Genomic DNA, 13,319 nt, shown 5'->3' with positions numbered 1-13,319 from the left:
CAAGGAGAGAATGAAAACAGTGAGACAGAGGTACAGTGAGATATTTAAAAAAAAAGACAATGGAAAAACAATAGTTTTGAGAAAGTAAGAAGGTAAAAAAAAGGAAAATAACAAAGAAAAAAAGTGAGAGAGAGAAACTCTAGGAGAAATATTTACTTGTATTCTCCCGCAGTTAAATCTTGGCTTCATCTCTTTCCTAACCTCAAAAAAGAGCTTGATTACAATTCTATGTGAGTTAACAGGCACCCAACGGTTACGTCAAGTACAAAGGACACGTCAACCCAATGAACACGTCAAGCACCCAGTAGACATGGAAAGTACCCAACAGACACGGCAAGTACCAACCAAACGGCAGGTACCCAACAGACACGGCAAGTACCCAACAGACATGGCAAGTACCCAACAGACACGGCAAGTACCCAACTGAAAATCAAGCACCCAACTGACACGGCAAGTAGCTAACAGACACGGCAAATACCTAACTGACACGTCAGGCACCCAACGGATACGTCTCCTGTAAAATAACAGCGTGAATAAAGGGGGAGTTCCAGTCCTTTGTACACCAAGAAGAATACACGTTCAGAATTCAACGTTCCCTAATTTTTCTCCTCGGTTGGTTAATAGTTAACGGAGGTTCAAAGCCTATCGACTACGAGAGGGTCATTATACCTGAACGTAACCTGTTCACCACCAGTCAAGTTTACTTTACTCCTTAAAAGTGATGTTCACCAAGAGGTATACAACTAGAGTTATAAACTGAGATATATACACAGGTTTATGTAACCTGACTTTACCTATATTAACTGACTTAAACCACAATTAAGAAAATAGCTATCGAGGATAAACGTAAGCATTCAGAAATTAACGTTGCTAGAAGAAATGTGTTGAAGGAAGAGGAGGGAAGGACGTTAAGACAAAGAGTCTGATAAATACCTCAAGAGGAAAGGAAAAAGAGGGATGGAAGGAGAGATAGAGAGAATAATAAATAGAGGGAGAAGGGCAAGCCACGGCCTTGCTGGGATGCAGGTCAGGTTGAAGGGGGAAGGGAGGGACGAAGGATAGGTAAGGGTTTGTCTGTGGGGATAGATGGATAGGGGATGGAGGAACGTTGCCTACGCTACGTCAACCAATTTCTTATCACGAACCAGGCAGTGGGACGAGGCTGTTTACTTACGGTTGCGCTCAATGTACGACCTATTCTGTTTTTTTTATCGTCCAATTCCTTTATTTCTTATTCTTCTGACGTGATTCCAAGTTTTCTGAAATTGTATTTACTTCCCATTGAAAATATTTCCTTGAATCGAAAAAAAGACTGAAATATACAATTTAATTATACCAACCAATAAATCATCGTTTTCATATAATGAAATATTTAATAAACCGAAATTACATTAAATATATTTTTCATTATTAAAAAAGCGCTATGGGAAGCAAATATTTTATTTTTCTTAAAAATGCATATAAAATTATATTTTACAACAGCAGAAGTCTCCGCAAAGTTTGCTCAAGATCTTGAGGAAGTGTGCGGGGGAGTTCTAACATGTATGAAAGGGTTTCCGATATGTGGAAGAGGTTTCAATTGACACTCTGGAGGATCCAAACCCAAGAAATTATAGACGTTTTGATACGTGAATATTTGTATCTGAAGTGTGTTTTGTGTGTGTGGAAGAGGTCTCAATTCGACATTTAGAGGCTCCGCGAGACCAAGAATTTATGGACTTTTTGATGTTTTATCACGTCTCCGATAGCGCGGAAGAGGGTTTCAATACCATGTATAAATTATCGGAAGTCAAGGATTTATATATGTCTTAAAAGAACTATAGACATTCAAACTTTATGATGACAGTCGATCCAAAGTGTGAGCATACAGAGGCTTAGAACCTCATGTCAGTTTAATCAAATAAGCTAATGTAGGTAACAGTTCTTGGCTTGTAGATAAAGTTAGGAACCTTAAGCAAATTCAAAACCCTGTGTAAAAGAGGAGAGAGAGAGAGAGAGAGAGAGAGAGAGAGAGAGAGAGAGAGAGAGAGAGAGAGAGAGAGGAGCTGATGGACAACAGCTCTTAGCTTGTAAATAAATTAGGAACCTTAACCTAACCTGTAAAACCTTGAAAAAATCATCATCTGAGATCAGCTTCTGAATTGTTAATATAAAATCATTACTGTAAACAAATTTTTACAAGACTTTCGGGTTTGCATCACCTGAAAAAAAATATAGCAAATAATAGGCTTCCTATAACAAAATCTTCCAGCTGTAGTTTTCTACAGATTTACTAACTCAGTGAACATTAAAATCAAAGCTATAAAGAATAAATTCTAAAAAAATATATATATATATGTACCTCTACCCCATAAAGGTACCAAATAAATAAAATAAAATTAAGGGTGTCGGATTCCAGTTCTTTTCCCGATAAAGCAAGCGAGAAAAAATTTGGGAGCCTGTTAAGATTTCATATTATAATATAAGTTCATAACTTAAAACCAAAACTAAGGTTTTTTCCCCGGGATTATATGGGGTTAAATGTACATTCACTTGCTTTGAAAGGCTTTTTTTTTTAAATACCAGTTGAAATACTTATACACATTATTTTAAAAATAATAATAATAGTAATGTAATATATAAATAATAATAATTAAAAATAATAATAATAAAAATAATAATATTAATAATAATATTAATAAAAAATAATAATATTATTATTATTATTAAAATATTAATATATTATTATTATATCATCATTATTATTAATTTTTTCCCATATTATCATTACTTTATTATTTTACTTTTATTTCATTCTTGCATAATCCTTAAAATTTTGCAATCCTGATCACCCTAACACAAATTTTTTTTGTCTTTTTCAAACCTTTTCACAGCCCAAAACCCCTCGGCTCACAACCCAAATCCCTAGATCGATTTCGGGGGCGTCCCTTTTGGGGAAGTTTTCCCTTTTAAATCAGATGCTTCGCCCATCTGAGTCAAACACAAGATCCTTTAGAAACTCTATTCTGATTGAAGATCCTTTTTGAAACTACATTCTGCTGGAAGATCCCAAAAGAAACTACGTTTTCTGGAAGATCCTGTGTAATACTACAGTTCTGCTGGAAGATCCTTTTAAGAAAATACAGTTCAGCTGGAAGATCCTGTTAAGAAACTACAGTTCTGCTGGAAGATCCTTGGGGAAGAAACTCAGTTCTGTGGAAAATCCCCCTTAAGAAACCAGTCCTGCTGGGAAATCCCCCTTTCAAAAAACTAAACTGCTGGGAAAATCCTCCGCAAGAAACAAGCCTGGGAAGATCCCCCTGAAAAAACTACAGACTGCAAAAATCCTTTTGCAAAAAAACAGTTCTGCTGGAAGATCCTCCCAGAAACTTTGTTCTGCTGGAAAATCCTCCCCGTGTAAGAAACTACAGTTCTGCTGGAAGATCCTCCTTGTAAAAAAACAGTTTTGCTGGGGAAAATCCTCCCGTGCAAGAAACTACAGTTTCTGGAAGATCCTCCTGTAAGAAAAACAGTTCTGGGAAGTCCTCCCTTCAAAAACACAAATTCTCCCGGGAAAATCCCCCCTGTGCAAAAAACACAGTTCTGTGGAAGGTCCCCCTTTCAGAAAAATACAGTTCTGCTGGAAAATCCTCCTGTGCAAAAAACTACAGTTCTGCTGGGAAAATCCTCCGGGAAAAAACTACAGTTCTGCTGGGAAAATCCTCCTGTCAGAAAAAACAGTTCTCTGGAAGATCCCCTGTAAGACTACAGTTCTGCTGGAAGATCCTCCGTGCAAGAAAATACAGTTCTGCTGGAAGATCCTCCCTGCAAGAAACTACAGTTCTGTGGGAAGATCCACCTTGTGAAACTACAGTTCCCTTGGGAAAATCCTCCTGTCAAAAAAACTAATTCCCGCTGGAAAAACCTCCCGTGCAGAAACTCAGTTCTGCTGGAAGATCCTCCCCAAAAAAAATACAGTTCTGCTGGAAGATCCTCCAGTTTGAAACCAGCCCCGCTGGAAGAAACCCCCGCAGAAACTACAGTTCTGCTGGGGAAAATCCTCCTGTTGAAACTACAGTTCCCGCTGGAAAATCCTCCTGTGAAAACTACAGTCTGCTGGAAGATCCTCCTGTGAAAGAAACTCAAATTCTGCTGGGGATCCCCCTGTGCAGAAAACAGTTCTGCTGGAAGTCCTCCGGGGAAACTACAGTTCTGCTGGGGAAAAAATCCTCCTTGAAATAAGTTCTGTGGATGATCCTCCCGTGCAAAAACTAAAATTCTGCTGGAAGATTTCCTGTGAAACACATTCTGCTGGTCCCTTTAAAAAATCAAATTCTGCTGGAAATCCTCTTTGGGAAACTACATTTTTCTGGAAGATCCTCATGTGTAAAACTCATTCTGCTGGGAAAATCCTCCTTTTGAAAATACAGTTCTGCTGGAAGATCCTCCCGTGCAGAAACTACAGTTCTGGAAATCCCCCTGTGGAGAAAAAACAGTTCTGGAAGATCCCCCCTGGAAACTATGTTCTGCTGGGAAAATCCCCTTTGAAACTACAGTTCTGCGGAAATCCTCCCTAAAAAACTCAGCTCTGCGGAAGATCCTCCTTGTAAAACTCAGTTCTGCTGGAGATTCTCCCTTTCAAGAAACTACAGTTCTGTGGAAATCCCCCTTTTAGAAACTAAGTTCTGCTGGAAGATCCCCCCGGGAAGAAACTCAGTTCTGCTGGAAGATCCTCCTGTCAAGAAACAAGTTCTGCTGGGAAAATCCTCCTGTCAGAAACTCAGTTCTGCTGGAAGATCCTCCAGGTGAAACTACAGTTCTGGAAGATCCTCCTTTCAAAAAACTACAGTTCTGCTTGAAGATCCTCCCCGTGAAAAAACTCGTTCTCGGGGAAGATCCTCCTGTGTGGCTACATCCGGGAAGTCCTCCGTTTTGAAACTAAATTCTGCTGAAGATCCTCCTGAAAAAACTACAGTTCTGCTGGAAGATCCCCCTGTGTAAGAAACTAAAAAGTTTTTGGAAGATCCTCCTGTGCAAGAAAATACAGTTTTGCTGGAAGATCCTCCTGTGTGAAATACAGATCTGCTGGAAGATCCTAATTGGGTGAAACTGCAGTTCGTGGAAGATCCTCTGAACGAAACTACAGTTCTGCTGGAGGAATCCTCTGTGTAAGAACTACACAGTTCTGCTGGAAGATCCTCCTGTGCAGAACTACAGTTCTGCTGGAAGATCCTCCTGTACGAAACTACAGTTCTGCTGGAAGAAGATCCTCCTGTGCAAGAAACACAGTTCTGCTGGAAGATCCTCCTGTGTAAGAAACTACCAGTTCTGCTGGAAGATCATATATTGCAGAGAGCTACAGTTCTGCTGGAAGATCCTCCTGCACAGAGCTTCTGATTCTATGGAAGGAATCCTCCTGAAACTACAGATTCTGCTGGAAGAATCCTCCTGCACAGAAACACAGTTCTGCTGGAGAGATCCTCCTGCGCAGAAACTCTGAGATTCTAACGGAAAAGTCCCCCTCCCTATGCAGAAACTACAGTTCTGTGGAAGATCCTCCTGTGCAAGAGCTACAGTTCTGTGGAAGATCCTCCTGTGTAAGAACTACAGTTCTGCTGGACGATCCTCCTGCCAGAGCTACAGTTCTGCTGGAAGTCCTCCTGCGCAGAACTACAGTTCTGCTGGAAGATCCTCCTGTAACCTACAATTTGCAGATTTCTCTGTGACTAGTTCTGTGATCCCTCCTGCGCAAGAGAACTACAGTTTCCTGCTGAAGATCTCCTGTGTGAAACTGCAAGTTCTGATGGAGAATCCTCCTGTGTAAGAAACTGCAGTTCTGCTGGAAGATCCTCCTGTGCAGAGAAACTACAGTTCTGCTGGAAGATCCTCCTGCCAAGATACTACCGAGTTCTGTGGAGAGATCACTCCTGTGAAACTACAGTCCTGCTGGAAGTCCTCCTGTGTAAGAAACTACAGTTCTGCTGGAAGATCACTCTGCGCAAGAGCACAGTTCTGCTGGAAGATCTTCCTGTGCAAGAAATTTACTGGTTCTGCTGGAAAGATCCTCCTATTACAGAAGAAAACACAATTCTGCTGGAAAATCCCCCTCCTGTAAAGACTCAATTCTACTGGAAGATCCCTCCTGAGAAACTTCTATTGAGTTCTGCAGAAGATCCTCCTGTATGAAACTGCAGTTCTGCTGGAAGATCCTCCTGCAAGAGGCTTCTGAGTTCTCACTGAGAAGATCCTCCATATACTAAGAGAACTTCACAGTTCTGCTGGAAGATCCTCTGTGCAGAAACTGCAGTTCTGCTGGGAAGATCACTCCTGTGCAGAAACTGCAGTTCTGCTGGGAAGATCATATAATATGAAACTGCAGTTCTGCTGGAAGATCCTCATAACGCAAGAAACTTCACAGTTCTGGAAGATCACTCCTGTGTAAGAGCAGAACTACAGAGTCCCTGCTTTGGAAGATCCTCCTGTGTGAGGAAACTGCAGTTCTGCTGGAAGAGATCCTCCTGCTGAAACTACAGTTCTGCTGGAAGATCCTCTGTGCAAGAAACTACGGGTCTGCTGGAAGATCCTCCCCTGCACACCAGAAACTATTGATTCTGCTGGAAGATCCTCCTGTGAAACTACAGTCCTGCTGGAAGATCCTCCTGTGTAAGAAACTACAGTTCTGCTGGAAGATCCTCCTGCCCAAGAAACTACATTTCTGCGGGGAAGATCCCCCTGTGAAAGAAACTACAGTTCTGCGGGAAGATCCTCCTGCCAAGAAACAGTTCTGTGGAAGATCCTCCTGTGAAAAAACTACAGTTCTGCTGGAAGATCCTCCTGCGCAAAAAACTACAGTTTTTGCTGGAAAAATCCTCCCTGTAAAAAACTACAGTCCTGCTGGAAGATCCTCCTTTTAAAAAACTACAGTTCTGCTGGAAGATCCTCCTGGGGGAAAAAAATTTCGTTTGCGGGAAAGGGTCCCCCGGGTGAAAAAACAGTTCTGCTGGAAATCCCCCCCGAAAGAAACTCCCAGTTCTGCTGGAAGATCCTCCTGTGAAAGAAACAAGTCCTGCTGGAAGACCCTTTGTGGGGAAACTCCCATTTTCTGCTGGAAGATCCTCCTGTGGGAAGAAACTAAAGTTCTGCGGGAAGATCCTCCTGTTAAGAAACTACAGTTCTGCTGGAAGATCCCCCCGTGTGAAACTACAGTTCTGGGAAGATCCTCCTGGTGAAAAACCAGTTCTGCGGGAAGATCCTCCTGTGTAAGAAATTTTCCATTCTGCTGGAAGAATACAGCTGTTTGTTAATGCCCCTTTTTACTGTGTATCTAATAATAAACACGGGGGAAAAACCTTATTTATGTTTCAACAAAACCCCTTATCGGGTTTTTTTGAAAAACAACCTCCTGAACCCCTCGCAGGTCTCCCTCCCCTTTTTACCCACACATCCCCAACGTCTGCCCCCCGTTCTTATTTTCCAGCATCTTTTTTCCCACCTCACCCAAAAACATTTTCCACGCCTACCCTTATTTTTCCTTCTCTTCACCTCTTTATTTTTTTTTCCCCTCCTTCCCCTTCCCAAAAATCCCATTCCATCTACCCCATTATACGGGAAAGCGGACCCTAAGGGCCCGGACCGTTTTCCCAGGGGAAACCCGGTTTGGGGATTTTTTGGGTAACCCCTAAATAACTAGATTTAAAAGAATCACCCCAAGGTGCTGTGTGTGTCGTGCCGAATAGATAAAACTTCGATTTTGGCAAAGCAACGTTCTTCTTGCCGAATAAGGCAAGCAAAAATTTTGTATGCAATAATTTCCAAAACATTCTGAACCTAACGAAAAATATATTTCATTGTGTTTGTTTATTATTAAATTACTGTAAACATACCTAAAATATTAAATTGGATTGGGCTAAATTAAAGTGTGCTTGTTATAATAAGGTTAGTTAAGTTTTCTAAGGTTCTTTGATACAAAATTATTAATTTTACATTAATATAAATAAATAAAATATGTTTTTAAACTTACAAGAGAAAATTTTAGATTTAATTTAAATGAGTTCTTGCTAACTGACCAATTTTGCCTATTTTGACACACACACACACACACACACACACACCCCAACCACACACACACACACACACACACACAAAACACACAACACACACACATACACACAAGCCTTCATGCCTGCATACAAGTAAGCTGACGTAGCGGCTTACGAACAGTCATACAAACATTAACGTATACAGACATACAAAGTCCACATACAGATATACAAAACGGGCATTCATGCAGAAATATAGTTTCTAACATCCAAATATACAGACAAGTTAACATGACTAGTCCAGAGTTCAGGTATTTATTACCTGTGAAAATTACTAAAGGAGACAACCCTGGTACCATTAGAGAACATAAGAATCAGTGAAGACACGATAACGACGTACAAAATACAGAGAGGATTTGATAGAATGGACGGGGAGAGGCTGACAGGAGGGCACGACCGTAATTTAAAAAAAAATTATCACAGGTATGTCAGGAAGTGTTTGTTTAGCCTCAGAGTGTCAGGAAGAGGAATGATTTTAAGAATAGATATAAAGGCTCAGAAGCCAGGAAAGAGTGAACAAAATAACGGCTAGGTAAGATGTACCTGGAGCTGAGACTCACCACTGCAACCATAAACAGGATAGTAAAATAGGTGAATGCACTGATCTGTCAGACTGAATATACAAGCAGAAATGCAGGTATATCAGGCACAGACTGGCATACATAGAGGCATACACACCGACGGATCGTTCATGTACACATACTGATATACATACAGGCGTACAAGGTATATATGTATATACAGATTTAATATGTAAAGGTTTTCGTAAAGGAATACATACAGGTAATACAGGAATACAGACGACCATACAGACAAGAACCAAGACGGGGACAACAGCGGTACTAGACCTTGTCGCTAATGCCCGTCAGAGTGGTAACAAAGACTTGACAGAACTCGTCAAAATCATACCTGATAGACCAGAAAAATTATCGGGAACGACTCCTTTCCCAATTATTTTCACTTCCGTTTTCTTTGGGGGTGCCAGGGTGCCTGACCAATCACCGCTGTCGAGAGGTTATCGCTGGCATCCCAACACTTTGACAGGCAAGCGTGCCAAACGACAAGGATCATCTTTATACGGCTCTATGTCTGCTTTATATGGCTGCGTTGTTTAGGCTGAGGCGATTACAGCTGAGGTGTTGAGACTTTTAAGGTACAGGGGTGTGGTGAAGGTTAATCTAAAGGTCAAGGAATTACCATTATACTGCCCTGGAATGGTACAAGAGAAGAATGGGTATGGATGATCCTTTTTTAAAAAAAAAAAGGCTTTTCTAATGGTTTCTGGGCAAGAGTGGCCCACTCAGGTGTTTTCAATGGTAAACACAACTAGCAAAAAAAAAAGCTTCGATGTGAATGAGGTTTTGCTCTTCAATGACGGGAGTTGAAGAACTAAATTCTGCGTCATGATGCTGACTTGGCTAATTTATTTTGCATCCCATATCATTCTTATGAACGGTAGTGACAAGATTATTATTATTTTTTATTAAAACATCGGCCTTCTCCCACCAAGGTAGGGTGGCCTGAGAAAGAACTTTCACCATCTTTCACTCCATCACTGTCGTACCAGAGGCGTACTTACAGAGTGCAGACACTGTACTTCCCATCTCCAGGACTCAAGTCCGGCTTGACGGTTTCTGAATCTTTTCATAAATGTTACTTTGCTCACACTCCAACAGCACGTCAAGTTCTAAAACCATTTATCTCCATTCGCTCCTATCTAACACGCTCACGTATGCTTGCTGGAAGTCCAAGTCCTGCACACAAAACCTCCTTTATCCCCCCCTCCAACCTTTCCTAGACGACCCTACCTTCCCTTTCCCCTCCACTGCAAATTTATACACTCTCGAAGTCATTTTTACTTTGTTCCCCCCTCTCTACATGTCCAAACCACTTCAACAACCCTCCTCATCCCTTTGGATAATAGTTTTGGTAATCCTGCCCCTCCTCCTAATTTCCAAACTACAAATTTCCCTCTGATTATATTCACACTACATTGCCCTCAGACATCTCCACTGCCTCCAGCCCTCTCCTTGTTGCAACATTCATCACCCAAGCTCACACCCATATAAGAGCGTTGGCATAACTATACTCTCAAACGTTCCCTTTGCTTCCCACGGACAAAGTTTTTTGTTTCCACAGACTCCTAAGTACGCCACTCATCTTTTCCTCATCAATTTTATGATTCACCTCATCCTTCATAGACCCATCCGCTGACACGTCCACTCCTAAATACCTGAATATATTCATCCCCTCCATACTTTTTCCCTCCAATCTGATATCCAGTCTTTCGTCACCTAATTTTTTTGTTATCCTCATGACCTTACTCTTTCCTATATTCACTTTTAATTTTCTTCTTTACATACCCTACCAAACTCATCAACCAACATCTGCAACTTCTCTTCAGAATCTCCAAAAGCACAGTGTCATCAGCAAAGAGCAACTGTGACAACTCCCACTTTGTGTTAGATACATTATCTTTTAACCCACACTTCTTGCGAACACCTGAGCATTTACTTCTCTACAACCCCATCTATAAATATTAAGATTATTTACGCCTTATATCCATCATGTGAAAGGTAATGGCTAGCTTACTGTGCATCCTCTGTCCATCCTGTGCATTTTCTAGCCTTCATATGAAGGGTAGTAGCTAGCTTGCAGTGTATCCTCATCAATCCTGTGCATCCTTTATCCATCCTGTGCATCCTCTAACCATCACATGAACGGTATCCTCTATCCATCCTGTGTATCCTCTAGCCATCCTGTGCATCCTCTATCCATCCTGTGCATCCTCTAGCCATCACATGAACGGTTGAAGCTAGCTTGCTGTGCATCCTCCATCCATCCTGTGCATCATTTATCCATCCTGTGCATCATCTGTCCCTCCTGTGCATCATCTAGCCATCATATAAACGGTAGTGGCTAATTAACAGCACTCACATAGTCAATCTTGTCAATAAATCAACTCAGATTCGTTTATTCCGAATTTTCAAGACACTTTATCTCTCTCTCTCTCTCTCTCTCTCTCTCTCTCTGTCTCTCTCTCTCTCTCTCTCTCTCTCTCTCTCTCTCTCTCTCTCTAAAACATACAAGACTGGTAGTTATTTTCAGCAAATTTTGTGTCGGCTTTCTAAACCATTGACATCACAGCAAATTTTATGTTGTGTGACATCATTATCTAATGTTCACGTGTAGGAGTCCTGTGTACACCTTATCCATCTGTGGAAAGGCAGAGAATTGCACAGACTGGACTTAGTGTCAAAGAGTTCCCTGTGATTCTGTTGTTCATCATGGAGTCCCTTTTTTTTATTCAGAACCTCATGCACTGTTTTCCTTTTTAAGCTGAATAATTTGCCGATCCAAAATTCATAGAGCGAAGGAATGGAAAGTTTATCACACGAACGAAGATTTTTGATAAACGATATGGATCCGTAACATCTCACTGTATATCATTTAGTTTCAACTACTACTACTACTACTATTGCTGCTATTACTACTACTACTACTATTACTACTAATACTACTACTACTACTACTACTAATAATAATAATAATAATAATAATTATTATTAGTAGTAGTAGTAGTATTAGTATTAGTAGTATTATTATTAATATATAATTATGTTTAACAAAATAAATCTATGTATTGAGATTTATTAACTGCTAGACTACCTTGTTCCTTATTCTTATTAATTTATTTTCAACCTCGTTACTATATTCTTATGTTTAAACACAATAAACAAGTGTGGGGCAACCTGTGACATGCCTGCAACCGGTTTCAAGATTAATTTTTTACTCTCGCATCCCAGCCTAAGCCCGATGTTCCTTATTATTTGTTAGATCAGCTAGGTTGTTGCTGCTAGCGGCCCGCAGATTCCCATATCCGTCATAGGCTGGTTAATTTAATAAAGGGACGAGTTAGTGATATCAAAGGATATTTACATATAAAGTCTTCAGTATATTTGAATATGGGTTTAAATGTGTATGAACAAATATATAAGTTAATCCTATTGCTAATCAATCTTACTTTTATAAGTTCTTGTCAAATAATGTGTGTAAATTTTGTTGGGGCAATATTTCTAGTAATAAGACACATGGACAACACTTGGGTATTTTAATTACCAACAATAGTGAAACCTTTGTATTGCACATGTGTCTCACTCGCGAACTTGTCAACATTGTATACCATTAACAATTCAGTGTTTCTGATATCTGTTGATAGCAGATTGCAGTCTCTCGGGGTACTGCTGATGCTGCAACACCAGAGAGATGAAAGACAATATAAAGTGTGTGAAGAGGATAAACACATCAAATTTTAATGCAACACAGCTTAGGAATAGTTATGAACATTGTTGTGTTTCTAAGGTTCGTCGAATTTTACAGGTTAACATTGATGAGACGCTAGAATCGTTGGGGGTGAAAAGGAGTTTGAGGAATGACAGGTAGTCGGGTCCGATCCAAGGAATTGGAGGGTATCCCCATTTCAATGGATCAATATCCCTTTACCATCATCAAGGCACTGTAAAGGTTATGCTTTAACTGTACCTTGGAGCAGCCAAGGGCGGGGATGATATCAATAACAGTATAACAAACTCTTTGGGTTTATTTATACCGTCTTTGTGACGGTATATACACAATTTTGATTCAGCAAAATTGAAAATATCATCAATGAACCCTATTCAAAGTGATATTCCACTTTGGGAACAAAAGCAAGCTAGGTTCCCTATAATATTACATAACGCAGGATGAGGTTCATGATCAGTGTTGAAATGCTTCAGTCTGACCTGGGAGACCTCAGTAGGACAATGAGAATAGAATTCAGTATTCCATTAACGGATCACCAGCTACTGGAGCTTCAGAGGTCTTTTTCCAGCAAAGCTGAATTTGTTATCACTTGTGAATCACCATCTCTCATGATGGTCTATCCAACACACAAGAGAAATGGATTTTTTAGAGAGAGATGTCTATCATGGCGAAGTAGATTATGCTCACTCATAGGATGAGTGGTACTGCCCAGTACTGTCTTTGTGGTGGTACGTTTACTCATATGATGAGTGGTACTACCCGGTACTGTCTTTATGGTGGTACGTTCACTCATAGGAAGAGTAGTACTGCCCAATACTGCATTTATGGAGGTACAGTTCACTCACAGGATGAGTGGCACGGCCGCCAATAAATCGCATCACGGGAGCACAATCTTACATCAAAAAATCTTGAGTATGCAGAAGCAAGAAATTTTGCATT

General features: G+C 40.4%; 1 protein-coding gene across 5 annotated transcripts in view; it reads right to left on the bottom strand.

The window, feature by feature from the left end:
• LOC128690888 (ADAMTS-like protein 2) overlaps window positions 1–13,319 on the bottom strand; it is a 373,672-nt gene that overhangs the window by 358,534 nt on the left and 1,819 nt on the right. The window lies entirely within an intron of this gene.

Source organism: Cherax quadricarinatus, chromosome 24, assembly GCF_038502225.1.
Source record: "Cherax quadricarinatus isolate ZL_2023a chromosome 24, ASM3850222v1, whole genome shotgun sequence".
NCBI lineage: Eukaryota > Metazoa > Arthropoda > Malacostraca > Decapoda > Parastacidae > Cherax > Cherax quadricarinatus.
The sequence above is the reverse complement of the archived record's forward strand: the minus strand, read 5'-3'. Positions and strand labels throughout refer to the sequence as shown.